The following is a 13,251-nucleotide window of genomic DNA, read 5'->3' as shown; positions in this document are numbered from 1 at the left end:
TGAAGGCTGACTGGGCGATGGCATCTTTAGACGCCGCGAAAGCTTTTGACTCCATCGAATGGATATATCTGCTGGAAACTTTGGAGAGGTTTGGGTTTGGTCCACAGTTCCTTAGATGGATTTCGATTCTATATAAAGCACCAAGGGCACAAATCCTGGTGAACGGCATACTGTCCCCATATTTCCGGTTACAGAGGGGTACTCGGCAGGGTTGCCCCCTCTCCCCATTGCTGTTCGCACTTGCTATAGAACCCTTAGCCTTACACATACGCCAACATAATGGATATAAAGGGATTAGTTTGGGGGGGAGGGAAGATAGGATTGGCCTATATGCAGATGACATGGTTCTCTTTATGTCCCAACCAATGGTGACACTGCCCTTGGCAATCACCACTTTGGAAATCTTTGGGGGGTTTTCTGGCCTTTATGTCAATTGGACCAAGTCCTTTTTTATGCCATTACAGGGGGCGGGAGGACCGGACGTGATGCACGGATTAAGGGTGGTCTCCTCATTTAAATACTTGGGAATTGTTATAAATCAAGAGCATAGGAATGATCATGCCAGTAATGTCTTGCCATTGTTAGAATATATAAAGGCTAAATTTCGGATTTGGAGCACTCTTCCCCTAGCAGTGACGGGTAGAATAAATCTAATAAAAATGGTCATTCTTCCTAAATGTCTCTATATCCTCGAACATGCAGCGACACCAGTGTTCAAAAAGTTTTTCAAACAGATACATGCCCTATTTCCCGGGTTTATATGGGGCTCCAATAGATCGAAGCTCAGTCTTGCTACTCTGCAGCGCCCCAAAACATCAGGGGGGGCGGCCCTGCCAGATCTTTACCTTTATTATCTGGCGGGACAACTAAGATACCTCAAAGTATGGGTTGCCAATATGACCTTGCCAGATAGGGAACATCACCTGGCATTCCATATGCATATGTCCACTCTGTGGCCGGTATTGGAAGGGTCCCTGAACGAAATTAAAAATGTGTTGCCAATCCATAGGGTGGCTTCTCAGGTGTGGAAGGCTGCGAAGAGCATATACAGTCACTCGGGAGTACAAATTGATATGCCACTATGGTCTAACCCCCTTCTCCCTCAGATATCAGAGGAACTGGCTCCACAATTTTGGATTCAAAAGGGGATATGTACTATAGGGGACATGTACACGGATAACATCCTCAAATCATTTTCATAGGTGCAGTCGGAGTTTGCAATACCCAGGACTGCTTTTTATAGATATTTACAACTGCGTCATGCTCTTAATGCCCAATTCCCCCCCACTGACACGACATTCACTCGGCTTCCTCTGATAGGAGTTTTTAGGTCACAAGGCCCCAGAGGTCTGATATCAGCTATATATACATCTCTCATTACAGCCAAGGTAGCTAATACACCCCTGATGGTCAAGGATAGATGGACTGCGAGGATACCTGACCTTGCAGAAGAAGACTGGGATGTGATCCTAGCCTCTCCATTATACGTGTCGCCAGCTGCCAACAATAGGATGATACAGCTGTTAATAGTCCACCAAAGCTACTTGACACCTGTTAGAATGCATAAAATGGGTAGATATCCGAGCACAGAATGTCACAGATGCAGGCACCCTAGCTCAGACTTCTGGCATATGATATGGGAGTGTCCGGTTATCTCCTCTTTTTGGAAGGAGGTGGTAGGGGTTGCTGCGGGAATCATGCATATTCCGGTCCCAGTAAGCCCACAAGTGTGTATATTTGGTATCCTCCAGGATGAACAGTGGCCACATTATCTGAAAATATTCCTCCGGGAAATTCTGTTTATGGCACGAAAAGCTATTGCTTTAAGGTGGATGGACCCCCGTCCTCCCACAGTGGCAAGGTGGAAAGCACTGGTGAACGCGGTTATCCCGTATGAGAGAATAATGTATAGACAGAGGGGTTGCATTGATAAATTTCATGGGATATGGGAAGCTTGGTGTGATTCTGCAGGGACACAGTATACTCCGCATAGGTATAGCGACCTGCGTAGGTCATTAACACATGTTTGAACATCTGGGGTGGCGGATCTAGATCATTTATGCAAAGTGTTCAAATTTGTCTTGGCTGCTGTTCTCCAATATAGCTGCTTTTGTAATTCTGATGGATCCTAGACTCATGTTAAAATGTCTGATTGCATGTATGTACTTATCCTAATATGTAAAGTTGGAAAGGTAAAGATTATCATCCATGTCTGCAATATGTACTGTATTAAGTGTATGGAATGATTGCATTTGTACTACGTTTCTTCAATAAAACGAGTTTAAAAAAAAAAAATCGAGGTAGCTGTTTACGTCAATCATTTTGAAGTGAGTCCTGGTTGTAAAAAGGCTGTTGTTCTTTCCGATCGTTAAGTCTAGGAAATCAATATTTAAGTCTGAAAAGTTATGAGTAAAGGTAAGGCCAAAAGTATTATTATTTAAAAGCTTTATAAAATCACTGGCAGTATCAGAGTCACCCTTCCATATAAAAAACAGGTCATCGATAAAACATCTATAAAGCAGGATTTTATCTCTAAAAACATGCTCACCGAGTATGAGGGCTTCCTCAAAAGCCCCCATATATAAGTTTGCATATGAGGGGGCAAACCGTGTCCCCATTGCACATCCTTTTATTTGTTTATAAAATTTTCCATCTGAATTAAAAACATTGTGGGTTAGAATAAAATCTATACATTCCATAATAAAATTGATCTGTGTGTTTGGATACCGCAAGTCTGTTGCAAGGTAATCTAAGGTAGCTTGTGCACCCTGTATATGTGGAATATTAGTGTATAATGAAGATACGTCCGCTGTGAGAAAACTGATATTGGATATGTCACAGGTTGACTGTAGTTGGAAAAGATCCCTTATGAGGTGTGTCGAATCCTTGAGAAAGGAAGGTAATTTGGAGACTAAAGGTTGGAGGTGAATGTCTACAAAGTGTGATAGGTTACTTGTCAAAGAGCCTATTCCTGAAATTATTGGTCGGCCTGGTGGGTTGAGAAGGACTTTGTTAATTTTGGGAAGATGGTACATGAATGGGATAGTTGGAAACGGAACAGTCAGGAACATTTTCTCTTTTTTGCATATCAGGTTCTTAGTGAATGCGGTCTCTATCAGGGATTTATATTCTATTGCAAATTCAGAAATTGGATTATATTTGAGTTCTTCATAATACAGGGTATCCGACAATAATCTCTGGGCTTCTTTTAAATAATCAGATCTGTCTTGTAAGACTATGCCCCCCCCCCTTTATCCGCGGACCTGATTACGATGCGGTTCAACATGCGGTCCATGAAAGTCTTTTGGTCCCCCACGGCCTCCGTATTATTTCTGATTTTCGGTAACCAAGGACGCTTTGACTCAGCAGTCCTTTGGTCGCTATTGTTTTTACGATAGCATTGTCTAAAACCAAAAAAACCTATACTTATAACTAATTATGTGACTGTTTGTATCTACAGTCAGACGTACATACAAAAGTTAACATTCTGATCACAAGACATTCTGTTGTGGAATTCCGTAATGACCTGTCAGATTAATCTGACACAAGCAGTATATATTTCTAATACGCAAAACATCTTTCAAACTGTTTGCTATTTCTGTCCTTCTTATAACGAATCACTCTATGTGTGTATGTTTGTAAAACTCACAATATTGTTTTTTATTCGTGTTTTTTATGTGACCTTTGACCCGTTTCTTCTGGCGGTCTTTTTCCTTGCCCTGATGTATAAATGAGGCAGGAACCGCACAGTCTGCATTGGCCTGAGGAAGACGTCAGTTCGGCGTCGAAACGCGTAGCCTTGTTATCAATAAAGTCCTCTATTCACCTCACCTACCAAGATGGTCGTGTAATACCTTTATTAGAGATGAGCGAACTTATGAAAAGTTCGGTTCGGCAAGTTCGCCGAATTTCGTGAAAAAGTTCGATTCGGACCGAACTAGTTCTGACCGAACCTGCAATACAAGAAAGCCCCTAAAAGTGGTGTATAACACTGTTTAAAAGCCCTAGAAGCCCTGTATAACACTCTTAGGTCACCCATGAGTGTATCCAAGTACTTTTGAGCTGTCTTTAAGGCAAAGTTAGTGTCAAAGTTACGCCAACATGTATGGCTATAGGAAAACGGATGGGACACGGTGATAACTAACAGAAACCACTGCACTCGTGCATGTTGTATGCTTAATGCATTTTTAAAAAAGGTACAAAAATTAACAATTTTTGGCGGCAGATGCCTGCCAGGGTTCATACATATAAGGTGGTAAAAGAAGAAGCAATGGCTTTTGACAAGCCCTCCAAAAATTTACCATTTTTATTGGCAGATGCCTGCCGGGGTTCTTCCATACATGGATGTAAAAGCAACAAGCAATGGCTTTTGAAAAGCCCTCCAAAAATTGACCCTTTTTATTGGCAGATGCCTGCCGGGGTTCTTCCATACATGGATGTAAAAGCAACAAGCAATGGCTTTTGACAAGCCCTCCAAAAATTGACCCTTTTTATTGGCAGATGCCTGCCGGGGTTCTTCCATACATGGATGTAAAAGCAACAAGCAATGGCTTTTGACAAGCCCTCCAAAAATTGACCCTTTTTATTGCCAGATGCCTGCCGGGGTTCTTCCATACATAGATGTAAAAGCAACAAGCAATGGCTTTTGACAAGCCCTCCAAAAATTGACCCTTTTTATTGGCAGATACCTGCCGGGGTTCTTCCATACATGCATGTAAAAGCAACAAGCAATGGCTTTTGACAAGCCCTCCAAAAATTGACCCTTTTTATTGCCAGATGCCTGCCGGGGTTCTTCCATACATGGATGTAAAAGCAACAAGCAATTGCTTTTGACAAGCCCTCCAAAAATTGACCATTTTTATTGGCAGATACCTGCCGGGGTTCTTCCATACATGCATGTAAAAGCAACAAGCAATGGCTTTTGACAAGCCCTCCAAAAATTGACCCTTTTTATTGCCAGATGCCTGCCGGGGTTCTTCCATACATGGATGTAAAAGCAACAAGCAATGGCTTTTGACAAGCCCTCCAAAAATTGACCCTTTTTATTGGCAGATACCTGCCGGGGTTCTTCCATACATGCATGTAAAAGCAACAAGCAATGGCTTTTGACAAGCCCTCCAAAAATTGACCCTTTTTATTGGCAGATGCCTGCCGGGGTTCTTCCATACATGGATGTAAAAGCAACAAGCAATGGCTTTTGACAAGCCCTCTAAAAATTGACCCTTTTTATTGGCAGATACCTGCCGGGGTTCTTCCATACATGGATGTAAAAGCAACAACAAGCAATGGCTTTTGACAAGCCCTCCAAAAATTGACCCTTTGTATTGGCAGATGCCTGCCGGGGTTCTTCCATACATGGATGTAAAAGCAACAAGCAATGGCTTTTGACAAGCCCTCCAAAAATTGACCCTTTTTATTGCCAGATGCCTGCCGGGGTTCTTCCATACATGGATGTAAAAGCAACAAGCAATGGCTTTTGACAAGCCCTCCAAAAATTGACCCTTTTTATTGGCAGATACCTGCCGGGGTTCTTCCATACATGCATGTAAAAGCAACAAGCAATGGCTTTTGACAAGCCCTCCAAAAATTGATCCTTTTTATTGTCAGATGCCTGCCGGGTTTCTTCCATACATGGATGTAAAAGCAACAAGCAATGGCTTTTGACAAGCCCTCTAAAAATTGACCCTTTTTATTGGCAGATACCTGCCGGGGTTCTTCCATACATGGATGTAAAAGCAACAACAAGCAATGGCTTTTGACAAGCCCTCCAAAAATTGACCCTTTGTATTGGCAGATGCCTGCCGGGGTTCTTCCATACATGGATGTAAAAGCAACAAGCAATGGCTTTTGACAAGCCCTCCAAAAATTGACCCTTTTTATTGGCAGATGCCTAAGGGGTTCTTCCATACATGCATGTAAAAGCAACAAGCAATGGCTTTTGACAAGCCCTCCAAAAATTGACCCTTTTTATTGGCAGATGCCTGCCGGGGTTCTTCCATACATGGATGTAAAAGCAACAAGCAATGGCTTTTGACAAGCCCTCCAAAAATGGACCCTTTTTATTGGCAAGGGTGAGCAGTAGCAGCACATTAAAAGACACTGGACAGTCACAGGACAAAGCCCTGTGGTGGGGCAGGCCTGCTTGTAGCAGACGGGTAGCAGTGGAGGTGTATTGGTGGTAGTAGAGGTAGACTAGCCAACACAGACAGCAAGGGTGGTAGACTGGTAGTAGCAGCAGCACATTAAAAAAAAAGACTGGACGACAGTCACAGGACAAAGCCCTGTGGTGGGGTAGGCCTGCTTGTAGCAGACGGGCGGCAGTGGAGGTGTATTGGTGGTAGTAGAGGTAGCCAACAGAGACAGCAAGGGTGGTAGTAGTAGTAGTAGTAGTAGTAGTAGTAGCAGCACATTAAAACAGACTGGACAGTCACAGGAGGACAAAGCCCTGTGGTGGGGCAGGCCTCAGGCCTGCTTGTAGTAGACGGCAGTGGAGGTGTATTGGTGGTAGTAGAGGTAGCCGACACAGACAGCAAGGGTGGTAGTAGTAGTAGTAGTAGCAGCACATTAAAACAGACTGGACAGTCACAGGAGGACAAAGCCCTGTGGTGGGGCAGGCCTCAGGCCTGCTTGTAGCAGACGGCAGTGGAGGTGTATTGGTGGTAGTAGAGGTAGCCAACAGACAGCAAGGGTGGTAGTAGTAGTAGTAGCAGCACATTAAAAAAAGAGACTGGACAGTCACAGGACAAAGCCCTCTGGTGGGGCAGGCCTGCTTGTAGCAGACGGCACTGGGGTGGATTGGTGGTAGAAGTAGTAGCAGCACCAACAGCGGCACATTAAAAAAAGAGTGGACAGGACAGAATCCCGTAGTAGCAGGCGGCAGTAGCAGGCGGCAGCAGCAGCAGCAATGTCAGATCTAATCAGTGGCATCAGGCACAGGGGTTTTAAAATCCTCACCGATCCACGCATGATTCATTTTCAGAAACGTGAGATTTTCCAAGCTGTTGGCGGACAATCTTGTTCGCTTAGGGGTGACGAAGCCCCCTGCCGCGCTGAATACCCTCTCTGACGCTACACTGGAGGGTGGACAAGACAGTACACCCATGGCAAAGTGGGCCAGTTCTTGCCAATGATCCAATCTGCTGACCCAGAAGTCCATGGGGTCTGGGATCAGCATTTCTGACGGAGAAAAGGCACAGTCCAGGTACGAGTGAACCTGGTTGTTTAGGTGCTGCACCTGGTGATGGTGAACATCCCTTTGGTGACTACGATGTGTGTCAGGTCGGGGTATTGGATGTAAAAATGTTGTCATCATATTTTCCAAACTGAATTGGCTGCTGCTGCTGCTGCTGCCGCGGCTGCCGCAGCTGCCGCCTATTGCAGAGGTAGCTCTGCCAGAGGCGGTGGAACGATGAGACAGTGGGGAGCGGAGAGTGGCCCCCCGGTCAGACATGCTTGCAGCAGGTGTTTGCCGTTTGAAAGCCGTGACAAGCTGGCTGCATAGCTTCTCTCGATAATAAGCCAATTTTGCCTCCCTCTCGGAAGGCGCAAAAACTCCCCCATTCTGGCTTTATACCGAGGGTCTAAAAGTGTGGCTATCCAGTACTCATCTCTTTGCTTCATGCTAACAATACGACAGTCAGCGCGCAAGTAACGAAGCATACAGCTCGCCATCCTGGCCAGAGTTTCAGAGGGCCCGGTTGGTTCCATCTCCGCCCCATACTGCCATGGTTGTCCATCATCAAGCTCGTCGTCAGACTCGTCATCACCACCATCACTGTCATGTTGTGCGGCTGCCTCGTCCCCTATCCCTTCCTGTGATTCCATCTCCAAATCCAGCTCCTCTTCAGGTCCTGTTTCCTCATCCTCATCCTCCTCCTCCTCCTCCTCAACATCCATTGCCAGATGTGATCCTTCCTCCATCCTTTGCTGAATCATCGCTGTGAGCGTTTGCTCCATAATGAATATCAGCGGCATAACATCGTTCATTCCGCTAGCGTCACGGCTCACAAATCGTGTGGCCTCTTCAAAGGGCCTCAAAACGCGACATGCGTCTCTAACCAGCTGCCAGTGCCTGAGCTCGAAATTACACTGGCTCCAAACGCTGCCCGTCTGCTGCATCAGGAAATCATTCACGGCTTTCCGCTGTTCGTACAGACGGTCCAACATTAGGTATGGCTGGTATCAAAGGCTTTAAGAAAGGGTCATTTGTCAAAATATGCCAATGTTTTCTAAAAATGGTAGCAATGGTATTGCTTCCTTTATTAAATGAAGTTATGAAGTTGGTTTTAACCCTTTCACGACTTGATTTTATATTGGTGTTTAAAGGTTTCACTTGGATACAATCATTTTGTGTCAGACTCCTGGCTTTTGACTCTGCACCTTTAATAAGACTTTTTGGAAATCCTTTCTCCAAAAATCTCTGGTTTAAAATCACACATTCTTGATCAAAGGCTAAATCATCTGAACAGTTTTTCCTAATTCTTCGGTATTGGCCGAACTGAATATTTCTAAGCCATGGGGGATAGTGTGCGCTTTTAAAATCGAGGTAGCTGTTTACGTCAATCATTTTGAAGTGAGTCCTGGTTGTAAAAAGGCTGTTGTTCTTTCCGATCGTTAAGTCTAGGAAATCAATATTTAAGTCTGAAAAGTTATGAGTAAAGGTAAGGCCAAAAGTATTATTATTTAAAAGCTTTATAAAATCACTGGCAGTATCAGAGTCACCCTTCCATATAAAAAACAGGTCATCGATAAAACATCTATAAAGCAGGATTTTATCTCTAAAAACATGCTCACTGAATATGAGGGCTTCCTCAAAAGCCCCCATATATAAGTTTGCATATGAGGGGGCAAACCGTGTCCCCATTGCACATCCTTTTATTTGTTTATAAAATTTTCCATCTGAATTAAAAACATTGTGGGTTAGAATAAAATCTATACATTCCATAATAAAATTGATCTGTGTGTTTGGATACCGCAAGTCTGTTGCAAGGTAATCTAAGGTAGCTTGTGCACCCTGTATATGTGGAATATTAGTGTATAATGAAGATACGTCCGCTGTGAGAAAACTGATATTGGATATGTCACAGGTTGACTGTAGTTGGAAAAGATCCCTTATGAGGTGTGTCGAATCCTTGAGAAAGGAAGGTAATTTGGAGACTAAAGGTTGGAGGTGAATGTCTACAAAGTGTGATAGGTTACTTGTCAAAGAGCCTATTCCTGAAATTATTGGTCGGCCTGGTGGGTTGAGAAGGACTTTGTGAATTTTGGGAAGATGGTACATGAATGGGATAGTTGGAAACGGAACAGTCAGGAACATTTTCTCTTTTTTGCATATCAGGTTCTTAGTGAATGCGGTCTCTATCAGGGATTTATATTCTATTGCAAATTCAGAAATTGGATTATATTTGAGTTCTTCATAATACAGGGTATCCGACAATAATCTCTGGGCTTCTTTTAAATAATCAGATCTGTCTTGTAAGACTACCCCCCCCCCCCTTTATCCGCGGACCTGATTACGATGCGGTTCAACATGCAATCCATGAAAGTCTTTTGGTCCCCCACGGCCTCCGTATTATTTCTGATTTTCGGTAACCAAGGACGCTTTGACTCAGCAGTCCTTTGGTCGCTATTGTTTTTACGATAGCATTGTCTAAAACCAAAAAAACCTATACTTATAACTAATTATGTGACTGTTTGTATCTACAGTTAGACGTACATACAAAAGTTAACATTCTGATCACAAGACATTCTGTTGTGGAATTCCGTAATGACCTGTCAGATTAATCTGACACAAGCAGTATATATTTCTAATACGCAAAACATCTTTCAAACTGTTTGCTATTTCTGTCCTTCTTATACCGAATCACTCTATGTGTGTATGTTTGTAAAACTCACAATATTGTTTTTTATTCGTGTTTTTTATGTGACCTTTGACCCGTTTCTTCTGGTGGTCTTTTTCCTTGCCCTGATGTATAAATGAGGCAGGAACCACACAGTCTGCATTGGCCTGAGGAAGACGTCAGTTCGGCGTCGAAACGCGTAGCCTTGTTATCAATAAAGTCCTCTATTCACCTCACCTACCAAGATGGTCGTGTAACATCTTTATTAGAGATGAGCGAACTTATGAAAAGTTCGGTTCGGCAAGTTCGCCGAATTTCGTGAAAAAGTTTGATTCGGACCGAACTAGTTCTGACCGAACCTGCAATACAAGAAAGCCCCTAAAAGTGGTGTATAACACTGTTTAAAAGCCCTAGAAGCCCTGTATAACACTCTTAGGTCACCCATGAGTGTATCCAAGTACTTTTGAGCTGTCTTTAAGGCAAAGTTAGTGTCAAAGTTACGCCAACATGTATGGCTATAGGAAAACGGATGGGACACGGTGATAACTAATAGAAACCACTGCACTCGTGCATGTTGTATGCTTAATGCATTTTTAAAAAAGGTACAAAAATTAACCATTTTTGGCGGCAGATGCCTGCCAGGGTTCATACATATAAGGTGGTAAAAGAAGAAGCAATGGCTTTTGAAAAGCCCTCCAAAAATTGACCCTTTTTATTGGCAGATGCCTGCCGGGGTTCTTCCATACATGGATGTAAAAGCAACAAGCAATGGCTTTTGACAAGCCCTCCAAAAATTGACCCTTTTTATTGGCAGATGCCTGCCGGGGTTCTTCCATACATGGATGTAAAAGCAACAAGCAATGGCTTTTGACAAGCCCTCCAAAAATTGACCCTTTTTATTGGCAGATACCTGCCGGGGTTCTTCCATACATGCATGTAAAAGCAACAAGCAATGGCTTTTGACAAGCCCTCCAAAAATTGACCCTTTTTATTGCCAGATGCCTGCCGGGGTTCTTCCATACATGGATGTAAAAGCAACAAGCAATGGCTTTTGACAAGCCCTCCAAAAATTGACCCTTTTTATTGGCAGATACCTGCCGGGGTTCTTCCATACATGCATGTAAAAGCAAGAAGCAATGGCTTTTGACAAGCCCTCCAAAAATTGACCCTTTTTATTGCCAGATGCCTGCCGGGGTTCTTCCATACATGGATGTAAAAGCAACAAGCAATGGCTTTTGACAAGCCCTCCAAAAATTGACCCTTTTTATTGGCAGATACCTGCCGGGGTTCTTCCATACATGGATGTAAAAGCAACAACAAGCAATGGCTTTTGACAAGCCCTCCAAAAATTGACCCTTTGTATTGGCAGATGCCTGCCGGGGTTCTTCCATACATGGATGTAAAAGCAACAAGCAATGGCTTTTGACAAGCCCTCCAAAAATGGACCCTTTTTATTGGCAGATGACTGCCGGGGTTCTTCCATACATGGATGTAAAAGCAACAAGCAATGGCTTTTGACAAGCCCTCCAAAAATTGACCCTTTTTATTGGCAGATGCCTGCCGGGGTTCTTCCATACATGGATGTAAAAGCAACAAGCAATGGCTTTTGACAAGCCCTCCAAAAATTGACCCTTTTTATTGGCAGATGCCTGCCGGGGTTCTTCCATACATGGATGTAAAAGCAACAAGCAATGGCTTTTGACAAGCCCTCCAAAAATTGACCCTTTTTATTGCCAGATGCCTGCCGGGGTTCTTCCATACATGGATGTAAAAGCAACAAGCAATGGCTTTTGACAAGCCCTCCAAAAATTTACCCTTTTTATTGGCAGATACCTGCCGGGGTTCTTCCATACATGCATGTAAAAGCAAGAAGCAATAGCTTTTGACAAGCCCTCCAAAAATTGACCCTTTTTATTGCCAGATGCCTGCCGGGGTTCTTCCATACATGGATGTAAAAGCAACAAGCAATGGCTTTTGACAAGCCCTCCAAAAATTGACCCTTTTTATTGGCAGATACCTGCCGGGGTTCTTCCATACATGGATGTAAAAGCAACAACAAGCAATGGCTTTTGACAAGCCCTCCAAAAATTGACCCTTTGTATTGGCAGATGCCTGCCGGGGTTCTTCCATACATGGATGTAAAAGCAACAAGCAATGGCTTTTGACAAGCCCTCCAAAAATTGACCCTTTTTATTGGCAGATGCCTGCCGGGGTTCTTCCATACATGGATGTAAAAGCAACAAGCAATGGCTTTTGACAAGCCCTCCAAAAATTGACCCTTTTTATTGGCAGATGCCTGCCGGGGTTCTTCCATACATGGATGTAAAAGCAACAAGCAATGGCTTTTGACAAGCCCTCCAAAAATTGACCCTTTTTATTGGCAGATACCTGCCGGGGTTCTTCCATACATGCATGTAAAAGCAACAAGCAATGGCTTTTGACAAGCCCTCCAAAAATTGACCCTTTTTATTGGCAAGGGTGAGCAGTAGCAGCACATTAAAAGACACTGGACAGTCACAGGACAAAGCCCTGTGGTGGGGCAGGCCTGCTTGTAGCAGACGGGTGGCAGTGGAGGTGTATTGGTGGTAGTAGAGGTAGACTAGCCAACACAGACAGCAAGGGTGGTAGACTGGTAGTAGCAGCAGCACATTAAAAAAAGAGACTGGACGACAGTCACAGGACAAAGCCCTGTGGTGGGGTAGGCCTGCTTGTAGCAGACGGGCGGCAGTGGAGGTGTATTGGTGGTAGTAGAGGTAGCCAACACAGACAGCAAGGGTGGTAGTAGTAGTAGTAGTAGTAGTAGTAGTAGCAGCACATTAAAACAGACTGGACAGTCACAGGAGGACAAAGCCCTGTGGTGGGGCAGGCCTCAGGCCTGCTTGTAGTAGACGGCAGTGGAGGTGTATTGGTGGTAGTAGAGGTAGCCGACACAGACAGCAAGGGTGGTAGTAGTAGTAGTAGTAGCAGCACATTAAAACAGACTGGACAGTCACAGGAGGACAAAGCCCTGTGGTGGGGCAGGCCTCAGGCCTGCTTGTAGCAGACGGCAGTGGAGGTGTATTGGTGGTAGTAGAGGTAGCCGACACAGACAGCAAGGGTGGTAGTAGTAGTAGTAGTAGTAGCAGCACATTAAAACAGACTGGACAGTCACAGGAGGACAAAGCCCTGTGGTGGGGCAGGCCTCAGGCCTGCTTGTAGCAGACGGCAGTGGAGGTGTATTGGTGGTAGTAGAGGTAGCAAACAGACAGCAAGGGTGGTAGTAGTAGTAGTAGCAGCACATTAAAAAAAGAGACTGGACAGTCACAGGACAAAGCCCTCTGGTGGGGCAGGCCTGCTTGTAGCAGACGGCACTGGGGTGGATTGGTGGTAGAAGTAGTAGCAGCACCAACAGCGGCACATTAAAAAAAGAGTG

The sequence above is a fragment of the Rhinoderma darwinii genome, chromosome 3 (assembly GCF_050947455.1).
Source record: "Rhinoderma darwinii isolate aRhiDar2 chromosome 3, aRhiDar2.hap1, whole genome shotgun sequence".
Classification (NCBI taxonomy): Eukaryota; Metazoa; Chordata; class Amphibia; order Anura; family Rhinodermatidae; genus Rhinoderma; species Rhinoderma darwinii.
This window is presented reverse-complemented; position numbering follows the sequence as displayed.